This window comes from Panthera leo, chromosome B1, assembly GCF_018350215.1.
Source record: "Panthera leo isolate Ple1 chromosome B1, P.leo_Ple1_pat1.1, whole genome shotgun sequence".
In the NCBI taxonomy this organism is placed as follows: Eukaryota; Metazoa; Chordata; class Mammalia; order Carnivora; family Felidae; genus Panthera; species Panthera leo.
The window spans coordinates 13,782,611-13,800,585 of record NC_056682.1 but is presented as its reverse complement, the minus strand read 5'-3'; the positions used below and the strand labels follow the sequence as shown (position 1 = coordinate 13,800,585).

Genomic DNA, 17,975 nt, shown 5'->3' with positions numbered 1-17,975 from the left:
CGTATTTTAGGAAAGGCATAGGTTATTTTTTCAAAATATTCTTCCCGGTTTAAAAAAATAAAATCTTTTGCATTATGCTTACTGAAATTATGTATTATACCCAAAGAGTGCCTTTACTCATTTTAGTCCTTCTTTCTGCCTGACGTTTTTCAAGTTCCTATTGCTTGTGTAACTTCAGGATAGCCTAGAAGCTGCCTGTTTTTATTTGATAAACACAACTTATAGCAGATAATTTATCAGTAACAAATATTAGATAGATCCAACTTTGGTCATTTTGCTCAGCCCTTTGTCACCAAAGAATTTAGCCCAAGAGTGTCATTTCAGGCCGCCCCATTAAACCCATTAACATGGGGTAACGACTTGGATCATGGCATACACTGAATAAGGTATGTTGACAACCCGCGAAAGTGTTAGGAGCTACGGAAGAGATCTGATTACGGGACAGATTCCAGTTTAAGTAACTTACAAAACCCCAATTACAAGCAAATGTACGATATATTATTTGTGCTCTGCAGAGGGAAGAGAGTAAAGTTTTAATAACTTTTCCTAAATAGCAACTATGCTATTGATTGGTGAGGTGAAAGGTACCATAGAGACAAATAACGATAATACGGATTTTTCTTTTGCAGTGGGATATTTTCTTGAATAGGTTATGTATCTGTCTCTCTGAGCTTCATGTATTTTATAGTGCTCAGTTAAAGAATCTAAAAGATACAGTGCCTGACATACCTTAAGTGCTAAATAGTAACTTATTAATGCCAGAAAAGAAAGAACTCTCTTCAGGGAAGAACATTATGAGGCAAAACAGTACAGCTGACCCTTGAACAACGCAAAGGTTAGAGGCACTGAGCCCCTGTGCAGTAAAAAAAGCTGAGTATAACTTTTGACTCTCCAAAAAAACTTAACTACAAATAGCCCACTGTTGACCAGAAGTCTTACCAATAACATAAACAGTTGATTGATAGACTGCATTCTTACAATAAAGTAAGTTAGAAAAAAGAAAATATTAAGAAAATCATAAGGAAGAGAAAATACATTTACAATCCTGTATTTATGGAAAGAAATCTGTGTAGAAACGGACCCATGTTGTCCAAGGACCAGTTGCAACTGGGAAGCCTCATCACTAATCAATACCGCTATCACAAGGCACAAGGACATACAATCAAGTGCGTCTGAACAGGAAGACTTTCTCCCTTCACGGGTACCAAAACAAGAATCTGAAATGTCGCAGGAATCAGAAAGCAACTACTGTCTGGCCGGAAGAGGGAATTTTAACCTCACAGTCATGAAGTCAGCCTGTCTCTTCTTCCCGTGTAGTATGACCACAGAAGCAAGTCAAGAATTTTCAAAAGGGGGGAGAGGAAGACACCTGGTTTTTTAAAACATACCTGGGCATGTTTACTGGTTCAATTTTTTTTTTTTTTTTTTTTTAATTAAAAGCAGCTCCCAGACTGCTGTGTGCAGTTCAGTCCCAGTTTTTCGCTGCTTTACAGCCTTGGGCTATGGTCTTTGGGGAACACTGTGGAAATGAACTCTGAAACAGGAAAGCTGGGGGATTAAAATATCTTTGTGCGCATGCGTGTCTGCGTGTGTGTGTGTGTGTGTGTGTGTGTGTGTGCGCGCGCGCGCGCGCGCGCGCGCCTCTGTTTGCGTGGGAGGGACTGAAAGGTGTCAGGTGCCTTTATTTTCGTGTGTGTGTGTGTGTGTGTGTGTGTGTGTGTGTGTGTGTGCGCGCGCATGCGCGCGCCCCTGTTCACGTGGGAGGGACCGAAAGGTAAGTGTCAGGTGAGAGGCGAAGAGGAAGCTGAAGAGGTGTCCCCAAAGTCACCCCGACCACTCTGTCCCACACACCTTCCTTCACAAGCCTCTCCTCTTCCTTCCCTGGACCTCAGCTGTGGGGCGGCCCAGGTCCCTAGAGGAGAAGTACCCTGCTTCACAAGGGGGACAGAATCGAAGGGTGACAGCTGTGTTGTATGAAAACAATTGGTTGCAATGTGAATAAAATCCGCTAACAAAAGACAAATGGGGGTGGGAGGGAAGGAGAGGAGGAAGGAGGGCGGAGAGAGAGACACACACCAAGGAACAAACACAATTTTAACTTTACTGAACCCAGAGAAGTGCCGTTAAGCCAGACACATCCTGGATATTCATTTGCCTATGGCTTGTGTATTCCTGGACGCTACGGGCAGCAGGCTGAATAAACAAATAAATTCTGCTTCTGGTCCCCTGACAGTTTATAATATGATCCACATACCGTGTTGAGCTACACAAACATTTAGAAGGAGCCAAACCCATTTACTGATGCTTAGCAAAGATGGGGCTGAAACCTTTCTTTCTAGATCGTAAAAAGTGTTCCTTCTCACTTGACTCCCTGGTTAACATCCCTAACTTTCTCCCACCGGTTACAAATGAAACCTGAGTTTTCTTCGAAACCGACCTCTTTGTTGTTGTTTGTTTTAATGTTTATTTATTTATTTTTGAGAGAGGGGGGGAAAGAGAGAGAGAGAGAGAGGGCACAAGCAGGGGAGGGGCAGAGAGAGGGGGGGACGCAGAATCCGAAGCGGGCTCCAGGCTCTGAGCTGTCAGCACAGAGCCTGACGCGGGGCTCGAACTCACAGACCGCGAGATCATGACCTGAGCCGAAGTCGGACGCTTAACCGACTGAGCCACCCAAGTGCCCCTTTCCCTTGATTTTCTAATGGTAAATGTAGGTAACAACACCTCCTTCATCTGGCTACATTTCAAGAGCTACTAGGAAGGGCGCATAATATAAATTCAAAACATCTTATGACACTGAAATTAGTAAATTATACAATGAAAATGTCTCTTTTGCCCAGAAAAATCTCATATACATTACAGACATTGAGTTGCCTTTATTTTCCTCTGAGGAAAAAAAAAATGGAAGCACCAAGACTTTTCCTTATAAATGGGGAAAATCTGAGTTGAGGAAATACGTCTTTTTTTTTGTCAGACCACACCTCAGTAGAGCTCACAGTAGAGCAAAAATATTTAGACATTCAGGGTGACTTCCAATTTCTCTCCTTTCCCTCCAACAAATGCTGTATTAATAAGATACCCACCTAAACTACTATAGTGGAAACTGGAAATGAAAGGCCTCATCTCACTCAGAAAATTACTTCACATAAACTTACTCTTCCGGCTCAAGTCTTTGAAAGTGCACTGCTCAATGATGGACCCCTGCAAGCCTTTGGTTAAAATATGGCACCATGTAAACATTTTCACCACAAGTCATCTGTCACTTAAACATTTCATACAGCTGCATGCAAATCAAAGAAGAATTTAAAATGTGTTTTAGAAACCATACACATAAATAATATTGTGCTTACCACCTTCATCACCAGATGACTGATCACCAGATAATTTATATAAAGACATCTGAGTATGAAAAACTTAGAGATAAATGAGAAGACACAAACGAAAGACTTGTACTGACTACAGGGTATAATTTCAGTGAGCACAGGTGAACTGATTTACTACTAAGTGAGAATTTGGTTTAGTTTTCTTGGGGTCAAACCTTGAAATGAGGATTAAAAGAAAGACTTAAAGGCTTTATTTATCTATTTATTTTATTAAAGTTTATTTATTTTGAGGGAGAGAGATTCCCAAGTAGGATCCGTGCTCAGCCCAGAGCCTGATGCAGGGCTCAGTCTCACATATAGTGAGATCGCGACCTGAGCCAAAATCAGGAGTCAGATGCTTAACCAACTGAGCCACCCAGGCGCCCCAAAACTTAAAGACTTTAAATCTTTGCATTCTTTTTTCTGTGAGAGTTCACTGTACTTTCTACTTCAAACCATGTGACCACCCAGATCACCTGCCAACTCTCTTGCCATAAAATGCTAGAAGTGCTGGGTAAAATATATTAAATACCTTTTGGATTGATGCACTCAGCATACTTACTGAGTGTCTAACAGTTACACAGACTCTGTTCCAGGCAGGGAGGACGTAACAGGAAACAAAAGAGCCAAGAGTCAGCCTACCAGTGGAACTTTTACTTTAGGTTAATATAACTGAATTGGAAGAAAGAAGTGGCCGGGAACCAAGGGGAGAGAAAAATTGCTGACAGCATGTGAGATGACCTGGTAGCTTCTATGCGGAGAACTGCCTGTCTCTGTAACCTTTCTAATGTCCAAAGAAGAAACAAAACATCATACACCAGTTGTTACTGAGACCCCTACATATATGAGGCTTGACCCTTGAAATACTATACCCTCAGTCCAAGAGTAGACTTAAAACATCTCACTGCAAATGGAACAGTAAAGAAACTTGCTGTGTTGTCTTGAGTCCTACACGGGAAAGAAACCAACTCCTGAAATTTTTAACCACTAGCCTGGGCTTCTTTGGGGTTGGCATAGGAGATTCAGACTTATACTCTCAATGTAGTTTGGGAACTTCCAGCCAAAAAATTAATATTAAAATTGATCCTGGATCTGCAATGCTCCTCCCTGGGGTACCTTGCAGAAACAAATGCGAAACTTCTTTAAAGAATACGCTCTCAACCCAAGTCACAAAGGATTTCCATAAACAAAATACAGCTTTCAGTAAATTAACAGACTAAAGTCACAAAGTTTAAATGGGAACAATCTACCTTGCGCCAAATTCTACAGACAAAACAGCAGAACTGCTCTCCCCCAAAACTTCAGATAATATAATCATTTACTAAAACTTCAGTATGTTTAGGATGTTAAAGACTTGAAAGAAATTAAAACCATTAAGAATAAGACAGTATAAAAATGCAGTTAAAAAAAGTAGAATGTGTATAAATAAGAAAAATGCAGCCACTGAAATCAGAAACTTATTCTATGGTTTAAACAGTATATTAGATACCACTATAGAGAGTATCAGTGAATTGGAAAAGAGATTTGGGGAAATCACTCCGATGGCATCAGAGAAATCAAGAGTGCTTAAACATGAAAGAGTAGTTCTAAGACAAAAAAAGATAGGATAACAGAGCTCAGTATACATCCAGACAGAGTTGCAGAGCCAACAACTGAGCTTTCTTTAGAGTTGCTTAAACAGCTTTCTCCAAAGTTCCTAATATCATGCTTATGGCATATAGAACATGAACGTACTGATCTCTTTTTCATTTCATATGAATTATCTCTGCTATTCTCTTTTTTGTTATTGGATAAAAGCTTTTGGCGGGGGTGATATTTTATTTCAAAGGTGACTTCTCCTAAATTGTAGTAACTTCTCTTTGAGGAGAACTCAGACTTCAATGGTTGCTGCTCAAGAGTATGTAGCTAATCTAAAATGTCAAACACCCTAACTTATTTCAGTGGATGGAAACAAATGTAATGGCTACGTTCTGCTTGTGAAATAACTCGGTGTTTAGTATACTTAACCCTAGTAATGCCGCAGATTTATCCTCCATGAAATTCTTAGTTTTGCACAATCATTTCTTATAGAAACATACATAAAACATACCTATTACACATGCATAGAAAACTGGATAAAAATACCTTTAAAATGCCTCAGTATATGTTTCAGGATATTCTTCCACCCCTTTTAAAGTACTTTACCTGAGAGAGTAAGCAAAAAGGGAAGAAGTTGTCCTAGTCTTGACAATAAAGAATTGTTGACATATGATCAATCAAAACTTCTCTTCTCTCTCATTACCTAATGATCATTTGATTTTAGTGCAATTAAATTTTATTGACTTTCAATGGAGTACATGACATGATATAATAAAGCACATATTTGTAATACGGATAAGGATAGGCTAGGAGGCAACTAAATGCTATTATACATAACAAATGGCTTTAAAGAATAAGAAAAGCAAATGGAATATTCGAAATGATGTGAATTTGCTATGCTTTTCAGTTATCACAGAGGAGATGTCTTGTATAGAAGAAGATGTCTTGTATAAGAGGAAACAGAAAGTATAGGGTTTAGTTCTGGCTTTAACTAAACCACATATAAATCAATTAACTTCTGGGGCTCAGTTTTTCTTCTCTGTAAATAAATGCTGTGGGGAGCAAGGTGGGCTCAGACAATGAATTCTGAAGTTTTTTAGCTTTATAATTCTTTTGGGTACAACATGATATTTTTTTGAAACATTAAATTATGTTATAAATATTCAAAATTTAAGGTAATTAAAAGCCCCATATTATCTTAAATTATACATATAAAGCATTTAAGGAACATACAATAAAAAATTACTTTATTTCAACTGTAAGTATTATGAAAACTCCACCGCATTAATTCGTGCCACAAATACCGTACCATATTATCTTGTTATAAATGTTAAAAATAAAATTTTTATTCTAAAATAAACCATGCTGTACTACATATGTTGTAAACTAGCAACACCTTAAGGAACATATAGTCAAAATCATTTTGTATCAAACTTAAATTTACTTCAGATTTTACTATTAAAATTTTTTGTGTAAACAATTAATTAAAAAAAGCCAGCATGAAACTTTCAAGCCTAAAAGAAAACTAACGAATCTCTTAAAAGTTATGGGTTACAATACATTTTAAAAATTAAGAACTGGGGCGTATGGGTGGCTCCGTCAGTTACGCGTCCGACTTCGGCTCAGGTCACGATCCCATGGTTCGTGATTTCAAGCCCTGCGACGGGCTCTGTGCTGACAGCTCAGAGCCTGGAGCCTGCTTCGAATTCTATGTCTCCCTCTCTCTCTGCCCCTGCGCTGCTTGCACTCTGTCTCTGTCTCTCAAAACGTGAATTAGCATTAAAAAATTTTTTTTAATTAAAAATCACTTTTAGGGAAAAGAGATTTTTACTTCATCCAAACCTTTTTCTGATTTTTATTTTTTAAATATTTCAGCAAACACAGGAAAAATAAGTGATCAGAAAACACACAGAAAGTATCCAACAACACTGCTGATCTCATTTCCCCCCAAATACTAACTTTGCCATTGACATTTTCCCTAGCATATTATTTGATTTCATATTTGTTATCTGCAATTTATTGAGTCCAGTTTGTCTATAAAGGTCTTAATTTTGAAACAGAATAAAATCTTTGACGTTTCCTTCCAGTCACGTGATGGCCTCTAGGTAGGGAACCGTGTTACCACAGACACTAAATATCATGGAGATGCAAAAAACTTAACAGAACCCGCTGTATCCTTCCCATTCTTGGCGTGATCAATGAGAGTGATTTCTTAAGTGGAAACCATGCAATGATGCTCTTTGATTAAAAGGGAAACAGTCACAGTTTAAGCTGACACTTGCTTCCTTGCTGAATGCCCTCCTAGGTCAATAATTTTGGGATAACATTTGGTGTGTACGTAACATAAAAGCCCCTTCCCAGTATGTATTTTTTCTGCTGCTTTAATGACTTTGCAGTGACAAGAACTGCAAAGTACTATAGAAATATGAGTTACTGTTGTTTAGGAGATTAATGATCTGGATTTTCTGAGGCTTTGTTGTGACTTTTAAAGTAGTAGTAAGCATGATTTGTTGAAGCTGGAAGGCTGGGGCTTTTCTACGGGATGCTAACTGCCACTAGAAACCTTCCTCTCAAAATAGAGGTTCGGAAGAAAGCAGGTGACGAAGATATCCTTTCGCAGATCATCTGATCTTTTCTTTCACGAGCCCACGAGCATTTTCACGGCCAGGTATTAACATTTTCCATCGAAGAGATAAGTGGATTTACAATGCAGAAGAGTAACGATCTGGTAGAGGAGGCCGCTCAGGCTGCCATGATAAAACAGAATGGGGGACTTAAACAGTAGAAATTAATGTTCCCACAGTTCTGGAAGCTTGGAGTCCTAGATCAAGGTGCAGCAGAATCAGTTTCTGGTGAGGGTTTCTTCCTGGCTTGTGGATGGTTGCCTTGCCCATGTCCCCACTTAGCTCCTGGAGAGAGCAAGCTAGCTCACTGGCATTTCGTCTTACAACAGCAATCCTGTGGAACCAAGGCCTCACCCTTACGATCCCAAGTAACCTTAATTACTACTTTAGAGTTCCCATCGCCAGATAAAGTGGGGATTTATGGGGGGGGGGGTTGGGGCTTCAACATATGAACTTGGGGAGAAACACACATTCAGTCTGTAACACGTGGGTGCAAGCTCCCTCTCTAAAATTTAGTAACTGTGTAACCTGAGCAAATCAATTTCATATTCTAAACTCTCCAATGCCTCATCTGTACAACGGGGTTAATAATCACTCCTATACAGGGAATTAAAAGAGATAATGTATATTTTAGAGTATTTTTATAAACTGTGAAGTATGAATATATATACGTGTAATTTTTTTGGCTAAAGAAAATGTTTATGTGAGCATGTCTGTAAGATAATTTAATATTTTAAAAAAATTTTTAAAAATATTTTATTTTATTTTATTTTATTTTTGAGAGAGTGAAAGCAGGGGAGGGGCAGAGGGCGGGGGGCAGAGGATCTGAAGAGGCCTCTGCGCTAGAGTCCAACGCGGGGCTCACACTCACAAACTGTGAGATAGTGACCTGGGCTGAAGTCGAACGCTCAAGCGACTGAGCCACCCAGGTGCCCCAATAACTTCTTAATTTCTTTCTACAAGGTTTTTATTTATTTTTAAGTGTTTTTATTTATTTTGAGAGCAAGAAAGCATGAGCAGGAGAGGGGCAGAGAGAAAAAGAGAGAGAGAATCCTGAGCAGGCTCCATGATGTAAGTGCAGAGCCCAATGCGGGCTTGATGTCCTAAACCGTGAGATCATGATCTAAGCTTAGATCAAGAGTCAGACCGACTGAGCCACCCAGGTGCACAAGAAAGTCTTTAAAAACATTCCATTTTCATTTATAAGGGCAAATATATACCTAAAAATAGTTTTAAAAGGATCTCTTAATATCATTTAGAGTGTTTACACAGGATAATGCATCACTAGAATAAAAGGTGGAAAGAATGTACATTATTACAGAGATAATTCCACGTGTGTGGCTAAAGTGTGCTTCCATCTTATATAATGAACTCATACCTGGAGGCACTAATTTGTACTCTTTGCATTTAAAGCAACGTACTAGAAACCATGCTCTCACTGAAACATGGGAAAACGTAAAAGTGAATGAAACAACTTGGCTTTCTATGGCATTGACTTTGAAAATCTGATTAAGACAGATGTCTTTAGCTGATCGTTCTTCAATGTCACGTTGTCATACTTCCCATCAGCAAGATGTTTTAAAGGCGTTCGATTAATATTGCATGCCAGAACTGAAATTACATCCTTTGTCGTTCGGTTCCTAATGGCGCAAGTGATATCTATCAAGTAGTGTTTTATGAAGCGTGCGTGATTTTTATTGCAGGCTGTTTTCACAAATCTTCTTCAGGTTTCGGAAAGACTGCTTAGGGTTTACAATAAATAGGCCCTTCTGCTGAAAATCAGGATGATTCTTTTAAAACTGAGGTGAAGTCTGGATTAGTAGAATTTACTTATCAATAAAAAAATCCTCTACCAGAATCTGTTGTATTCCCATGTGCATGGTCTTGAATATATCTGCTTTGCCTGAATATTTTACTAAATCGTTTGTTATACACAAAATACGTGCCAAGCACACATCACTCACAAAACCTTCATCGGTGTGCACGTGCATTATCTTCGAGTAAGGAAAGCATGTGGGATGTGGATGCAGTTTAGACTATTTTACACTCACTGGGTTTGTGCTACAGAAGTATGTATTTTATTTTCTAAATATAATCACTGATTTATTTTTTTAACTTCATTTATTTTGAGAGAGAGAATGTATGCATGTGACTGGGGGAGGGGCAGAGAGGGAGAGAAGGAATCTCAAGCAGGCTCCATGCTGTCCGCACAGAGCCCGACATGGGGCTCGATCCCACGAACTGTGAGATCACGACCTGAGTTGAAATCAAGAGTTGGACGCTCCAAGACTGAGGCCCCCAGATGCCCCAATTACCAATTTATTTTTAAGACAAATTAGTGTCCTGACATTAATTTCAAAATTTCTGAAACTCGGTATCAAACATGTCATTTTCATTTATTAAAGACCCAAAATCATAATATAATCTTCCATATATATAAGTTAGTACATTACAAGTGAAAAAAAGAAATTTTTGTATTTGATATACATGTATATATATGTATGTATATGCATGTATATGTATGTGCATACATATATACACATATACATATGTATACACATATGTGTATGTGTATATGTGTGTATATATGTATATACACATATGTATACATGTATATATATGCATGTGTATGTATATGTATATACACACATGTATGCATATGTATATATGTATGTATACACATGTATGTGTGTACATGTGTGTATGTATATATATGTGTATATATACATATACATATACACACGATACTATATATATATTGCTCTGAACATACATGTATATATGTATATATGAATATACACATATGTATACATATGTGTATGTACACATATGTATACATATGTGTATGTGTATATATGTATACACATGTGTATGTGTACATGTGTGTATATATGTGTGTATATATATGTATACATACGCACACGATACCATATATATATTGCTCTGAACATAAACCAACATATGTAAACTCCTGACTCTATTTTTAATATATTCTATTCTTTCATCCTCGGTTACCTTTATTTATAAAATTAGGGGGGATAGATTATGATTTCTAATATCTTTTCCCAGTTAAAAAAAATTCCACAATTCTCTAGCGTTTTTTACGTGTGTGTGTGTGTGTACGTGTATGTGTCTGTGTGTACGTGCACATACACAGTTTAAAGCTTTGGATGCTAACTTCTAAGTATCCCATGCTATTACATGTTATTTTGGATTTTATAAAATATAAATGTACTCAAGAGTTTGGGCATCTGCGTGCCTGGTCTCTTTCTCTTCCTCTGCTGTGTAGCTATGGTGACCGTGAAGACCCTGAGCCCCAAGGCCGAGGTGCCCAAGCCCAGGTGGCCCAAGGGCTGCAGGATGCTCTGAGGACCAACTCGGGGCCTAAGGGCACCATGAAAATTCGTGCTTCTGGAGACATCAAGCTTACTAAGTACGGCAACGTGCTCCTTCGTAAAATGCAAATTCAACACCCAAGAGCCTCCTTACGAGCCAAAGTAGCCCAAGATTGCATGACTGGTGAGTGAGCCACCCCCAGCGTCCTCATCGTTGGAGCACTGGCCAAACAGGTGGATCTCTGCATTTCTGAAGTTCTTTGTACCAGAATAACAACAGTCAGATTTGAATCTGCAAAGGAAAAGGTACTTCCGTTCTGGAACAAGTCAAAGCGAGCAAAGAGATGGACAGGGTAACACAGAGCGTTGGCCAGAATATCTCCACATACTAAAGCTCACGCTGAATGTGCTACCGTCCTAAGAGAGGCTGTGGCGGACTCCATCTGGGCCGTTACAAAACAAGATGAACCTACTGACTTCTTCATGGTTGAGGTTAAGGAGATGAAGCGTAAATCTGAAACCAATACAAGCTTAATCAGAGGTCTGGTTTTGGACCAAAGGGCCTGGCATCCTGATGTGAAAAAAAAGACGGTTCATAATCCTCATATGTGCAATGTGTCATAAGATTGTCAAAAAAAAAAAAAAATAAGCGAATTCTTGTCTTTCACAAGAATGCAGAGGAGAGACAGAAAGTAGTAAAAGCGGAAAGAAAATTCTTTGAAGATATAATTTTAAAAATGATAGAGCTGAAAAAGAAAGTCTGTGTGGACTCAGAGAAAAGATCTGTTGTTATTTAATCGAGGGAATGGACTGTTTTCCTTAGATGCTCTTGCAAAAGAAGGCATAGCAGCTCTGTGCAGAGCTAAAGGGAGAACTGTGGAAAGGTTGATTCTTGCCTGTGGGAGGGTAGCTTTACATTCTTTGGATGACCCAAATCCTGATTGTTTGGGACATGCTGGTCTTGTCTACGAGGATACATCGGGAGAAGAGAAGTTCACCTTCATTGAGAAATGTTAACAATATTGGTCAAAGGACCAAATAAGCACACACTTACTCAAGTCAAGGATACAGTAAGAGATGGCTTGAGGGCTGTTGAAAATTCTATGGCTGATGGCTGTGTCATCCAGGGGCTGGTGCAGGGGTGGTGGCAATGGCAGAAGCCCAGATCATAAGCCTGGTATAAAGGGGAAGCCCAACCTGGTGTTCAAGCATTTGCTAACGTGCTGCTCATGATTGCCATGGTTCTTGCCCAGAGCTCTGGTTTTGACTTTCCAGTGAATTAAAATTCAAGCTAGAGCAGAGCGTTCAGAATCTGGTGAACTTGTAGGTGTGGACTTGAACACAGGTGGGCCAGTGGTGGCAACAGACGTCGGCCCAGGGGATAACTATTGTGTGAAGAAACAGCTTCTTCACTCCTGCACTGTGACAGCCACCAACGTTCTCCAGGTTGATGAGACCACAGGAACTGCAATATCTTCTCCAGGAGGTTGAACCGAAGCTTTTCCCCTGTATCATCTGAACCATGAAGACGCAATGATCTTAAGAACGGAGCTACGGAATTTTTGTCCCAACTTCAAATGATTTGCAAAGGAATTTCCCCTATGAAGGGGAGAATGCTGGCATCCACCCAAATTCTTAAGTTCTGGAATTATAATTGCAGCATTTTTTAAACTGCACTGCAGTATACACACATAAAACAGGCCATTTTTACCAATGATCATGATGTTTGCTTTAGCTTCTCTGATCCAAAAAGTGCATGTTAGAAAAGCACGTGTGATCTACCTTGTTATTCAATATTCCTTCAAAAACAAAGCAAAAACATCTACTCAAGATAAAACAATTGATCAAAGACATTATAAAGGCAAATAGCAAAGGGTTTATTCTGGGATGTGTCTCCCTTGGGCTGTATCTCCATAGTCGATGTGAGATAAAGTTGGCTCTATCTCTCCCGAGTTAGCTGCGGTCTTTAGGGATCTCACAGACACGTGGCTTTTGCCAACTATATGTCTGTTACAAAGGAGAATAAAAATATTAACATTAAGATCGACAGTCTTATCCAGTGTTGCCCTGCACATTCATCTTGTTTGGATAATTGCACATTTAAAATTAGAGTCTACTTATCTGGTTCTAGACATTAGGGAATAATGCGCATGGAAAAGGGTTTTCAGATTTTAATTCCCCATGGCAGATCACTGCAATTCTCATTAATTCTATAAGGAAGAACTTGCCTCTCCTTCAATGTTTACTTGAATTTTTTCTGCTGTATGTGGTTCACTGAAGGAATGGCAATAGTTCACTTTAAAAACATTCTCTCCATTAGCAAGAATCGATTTTCTAAAGCATTCCAACACGTCCATATCCAGTCTATAACAAGTCCTTTAACCCCTAATGCTCAAAAAAAACCTGCGTGCTTAAAAGATAATGCTTACTGCAAGAAACAAGAAAAAGAGAAAAAGAAAAAAAGGAAGAAAAAGGAACTACATATTTTTCTATTTTATTTATTTATTTGTTTATTTATTTATAGCTAGCCATGAGTAAATTACTTTACCCAGTAATTCTAGAAAGGAGTCACTACACATCTAAAAGGGAGTTTCTAAAAATCTAGAATCTATAAAATGTAACTTTATACATCCTAAATGCAAAAGTGGGAGGCACCATGGGAGGGAGAAATCTATGGAGGAAATTTACACTCATTAAAGTTTATTAAATTCATTAGGCTATGTACTCAACATACATTATTTTATTTAATTCCACAGCCATTTATAATCTGTCACTACTTATTCCTATTTCATAAGCAAGGAAAGAAAGTTCTGAGAAATCAACAAGTCTGGCAATGGTCACAGAATAGGACTCCAAAGCTTTTCATACTAATTTATACAGGAATAATTATTTTTGTCAGTTTTGATTTAGACATTTGTCAAGAAGAAAATGGAGATGAAAGGTCAGCTTTAAGATTGTACTGCAGACTCTGGAAACATTGGCCTTAAACAACACATTATAGCAGATGTACTTAACAGATATACACAGAATATTCCATTCAAAAACTGCAGAATGCACACTGTTCTCAGTGCATATGGGACATCTCCAAGATAGATCACAGGCTAGGTTATAAACCAAGTCTTAATAAGTTCAAGAAGACTGAAACCCTATCAAGTTTCTTCCTTAACCGTAATGGTACAAAACCAGAAATCAGTTACAAGAAGAAAACTGGGAAACCCTGAAAAATGTAAAAATTAAATAGTATGTTGCTGAACAACCAATGGGTCAATGAAGAAATCAAATAAGAAATGAATAAATACCTAGAAACAAATGGAAACAGAAATATGATACACCAAAATTTTGGGGTTCTTAAGAGGGAAGATCATAGTAATACAGGCTTACCTCAAAAAAAACAATCTCAAACAATCTAACTTTATGTCTAAAAGAGCTACAAAAGAACAAACAAAGCCCAAAGTCAATAGAAAAGAGGAAATAATTAAGATCAATGAAACTAAAACCTGGTTCTTTGAAAAGATAAAATTGACAAACCATTAGATCAACCAAGAAAAAAAAAGAGAGAGGGTTCTAATTAACAAAGTCAGAAATTAAAGAGAAGTTACAAATAACACCATTGAATTAGAAATGATCATAAGAGACTACTCTGAATAACTAGACACCAACAAACTGGAGAAACTAGAAGAAATGAATGAATTCTTAAAAAACATACAGGGGCGCCTGGGTGGCTCAGCTGGTTAAGTGTCTGACTTCAGCTCAGGTCATGATCTCATGGTTTGTGAGTTCGAGCCCCGCATTGGGCTCTGGGCTGACAGTTCAGAGCCTGGAACCTGCTTCAGATTCTGTGTCTCCCACTCTCTCTGCTCCTCCCCTGCTCACACTCCGTCTCTCTCTCTCAAAAGTAAAATAAAAAAAAGAGTTAAAAAAAAAAAACATACAACAATCTTCTGAGCCGTGAAGAAATACAATATCTGATTAACATTAAAAGGCTGAAATCGGTAATCAAATACCTCCTGACAAACAAAAAGTTCAGGACCAGATGGCTTCACCAGTAAATTCTACCAAACATTCAAAGACGATTTAAAATCTATCCTTCTAAATTCTTCCAAAATATTGAAGAAGAGGGAACAACTTCCAAATTCATTTTATGAGGCCAGTGTCACCCTGATATCAAAGCCAGACAAGAAAGCCACAAAAATGGAAAATTTTAGGCCAATATCATTGATGAACACAGATGGTAAATTCTCAACAAAATATTAGCAAACTTAATTCAATAATACATTAAAAGGATGATACGCCATGATCAAGTGGAATTTATTCCAGGAATGCAAGTTGGTTCAACATTATATCCATAAAGCAATCAACATGATATAGCACATTAATAAAATGAGGACTAAAAATTCATACGGTCATCTCAGTAGATGCAGGAAAAAAATGTGATGAAATTCGACATCCATTTATGATTAAAAATTCTTAACCAAGTGGGTATAAGGGGAATATACCTCAACATTATACAGGCCACAGATGATAAATCCACAGTTGATACCATACTCAATGGTAAAAAGCTGAAAGCTCTCCAAGACCAGGAAATAGATAAGGAGGCCCACTTTTGTCATTTTTATTCAACATAGTATTGGGATTCCTAGCCATAGCAACTAGGCAAGAAAAAGAAATAAAAGGCATCCAAATTGGAAAGGCAATAGTAAAACTGTCACCTTTTGCAGATGACATGATACTATATACGGAAAATCCTTAAGACCCCACCAAAAAAATATTAGAATAAACGAATTCAGTAAAGTAGCAGGATTCAAAATCAACATCCAGGAATCTGTAGCGCATACACACACACATATATCTAATAATGTATTATCAGAAAGAGAAATAAAAAATTCCATTTATAATTGCAACAAAAGGAATAAAATACTTAGGAATGAATTTAACCAAGGAGGTAAAAGATCTGTACGTTGAAAATGATAAGACACTGATGAAAGAAACTGAAGACATAAATAAATGAAAAGATCCTATGCTCAACACTGAAAGAATATTGTTTTTTTTTAAATGTTTATTTATTTTTCAGGAAGAGAGACACAGAGTGTGATCAGGGGAGGGGCAAAGAGACAGGGAGACACAGAATGGGAAGCAGGCTCCAGGTTCTGAGCTGTCAGCACAGAGTCCGACACGGGGCTCAAACTCACGGATTATGAGATCGTGATCTGAGCCGAAGTCGGATGCTTAACCGACTGAGCCACCCAGGCGCCCCTGGAAGAATATTGTTAAAACGTCCATACTACCCAAGGTAATCTACGGATTCAGTGCAATCCCCATCAAAATTCTAATGGAATTTCTCACAGAACCAGAAGAAATAATTCTAAAATTTTTATGGAAACATAAAAGATCCTGAATAGCCAAAGCAATCTTGAGGGAGAAGAACAAAACTGGAGGTATTATGCTCCCCGATTTCAAACTATACCTTGAAGCTATGGTATTATTATAAAAACAGACAGGTAGATCAGGGGGACACAACTGAATTAAACCTACACATATATGGACAATTAATTTATGGCAAAGGAGCCAAGAACACACAATGGAGAAAGGACAGTCTCTTCAATAATGGTGTTGAAAAAAATGGACAGCCACATGCCAAAGAATGAAAATGGACCACTATCTTATACCATACACAAAAATTAATTCAAATGGATTAAATACTTATGAGAACTAAAACCACAGAATTCCTAAAATACTCAACATTGGTCTTAGCAATATTTTGTGGATGTGACCCCAAAGGCAAGGGAAACAAAAGCAAAATAATAAATAAATGGGATTACATCAAAATAAAAAGCTTCTCCACAATGAAAGGAGTCATGATCAAAATGAAAAGGCAATCTACTGAATGGGAGATTCTTGCAAATCACATATCTGACAAGGGATTGATATCCAAAATACACACAAAATTCATACCAATTAACAACAACAAATCAACCTGATTGAAAGATGGACAGAGGAAATAGACATTCTCCCAAAGAAGACGTACTCAAGCGTTAGCAAGGATCGAGAGAAAAAGGAACCCTCGTACACTGTTGGTGGGAATGCAAACTGCTGCAGACCCTATGGAAAATGATACAGGGGGCCCTCAAAACATTAGCAACAGAACTACCATGCGACCTAGCAATTTCACTTCTGGGTATTTATCTGAAGAATACAAATACGCTGATTTAAAAAGATATACATACCCCTATGCGTTCACTGCAGCATTATTTACAATAGCCAAGAAATAGAAACTACCTAAACATCCATCAATGGATTATATATATTATTATTATATTAGAATATAAAATATTATTATTAATTAGTAGTATTCTAATTAATAGTATTGTTTTATTATAATAAAATTATCATAGTATATATTAACATAATATATTAATTAGCAACATTTTGTGGATGTGACTCCAAAGGCAAGGGAAACAAAAGCAAAACTAAATAAACGGGATTACATCAAACTAAAAAGCTTCTCCACAATGAAAGGAATCATGATCAAAATGAAAAGGCAATCTACTGAGTGGGAGATTCTTGCAAATCATATATCTGACAAGGGATTAATATCCAAAATATACACAAAATTCATACCAACAACAATCAACCTTATAATATTAAATTATTATTATAAATTATGTTAATTACCATTATATCAATAATTATATAAATTATAATTTATAATGATTTATTATAATATATTATAATACTTTTATTATAATAATATAACAATACTATATTATTATTATTATATTATGTATATTATACATAATATACACAAGTAGGGGAGGGACAGAAATAGACACACACAGAATCACAAGCAGGCTCCAGGCTCCAAGCTGTTAGCACAGAACCTAAAGCAGGGATCGAACTCACAATATACATAAAACATAATATGTATTGTAAATAGAATACCACTCAGCCATAAAAGAAAATGAACTCTTACCATTTGCAACAACATGGATGGGACTTCAAGGGATTATGCTAAGTGAAGTAAGTCAGACGGAGAAAGACAAATACAGTATGATTTCACTTGTATGTGAAATCTAAAAAAT

General features: G+C 37.5%; 1 protein-coding gene and 1 pseudogene across 3 annotated transcripts in view; one reads left to right on the top strand and one right to left on the bottom strand.

Moving 5' to 3' along the window:
* TENM3 (teneurin transmembrane protein 3) overlaps positions 1-17,975 on the bottom strand; it is a 451,547-nt gene that overhangs the window by 194,160 nt on the left and 239,412 nt on the right. The window lies entirely within an intron of this gene.
* On the top strand, positions 1,084-12,387 carry LOC122217183 (annotated as a pseudogene).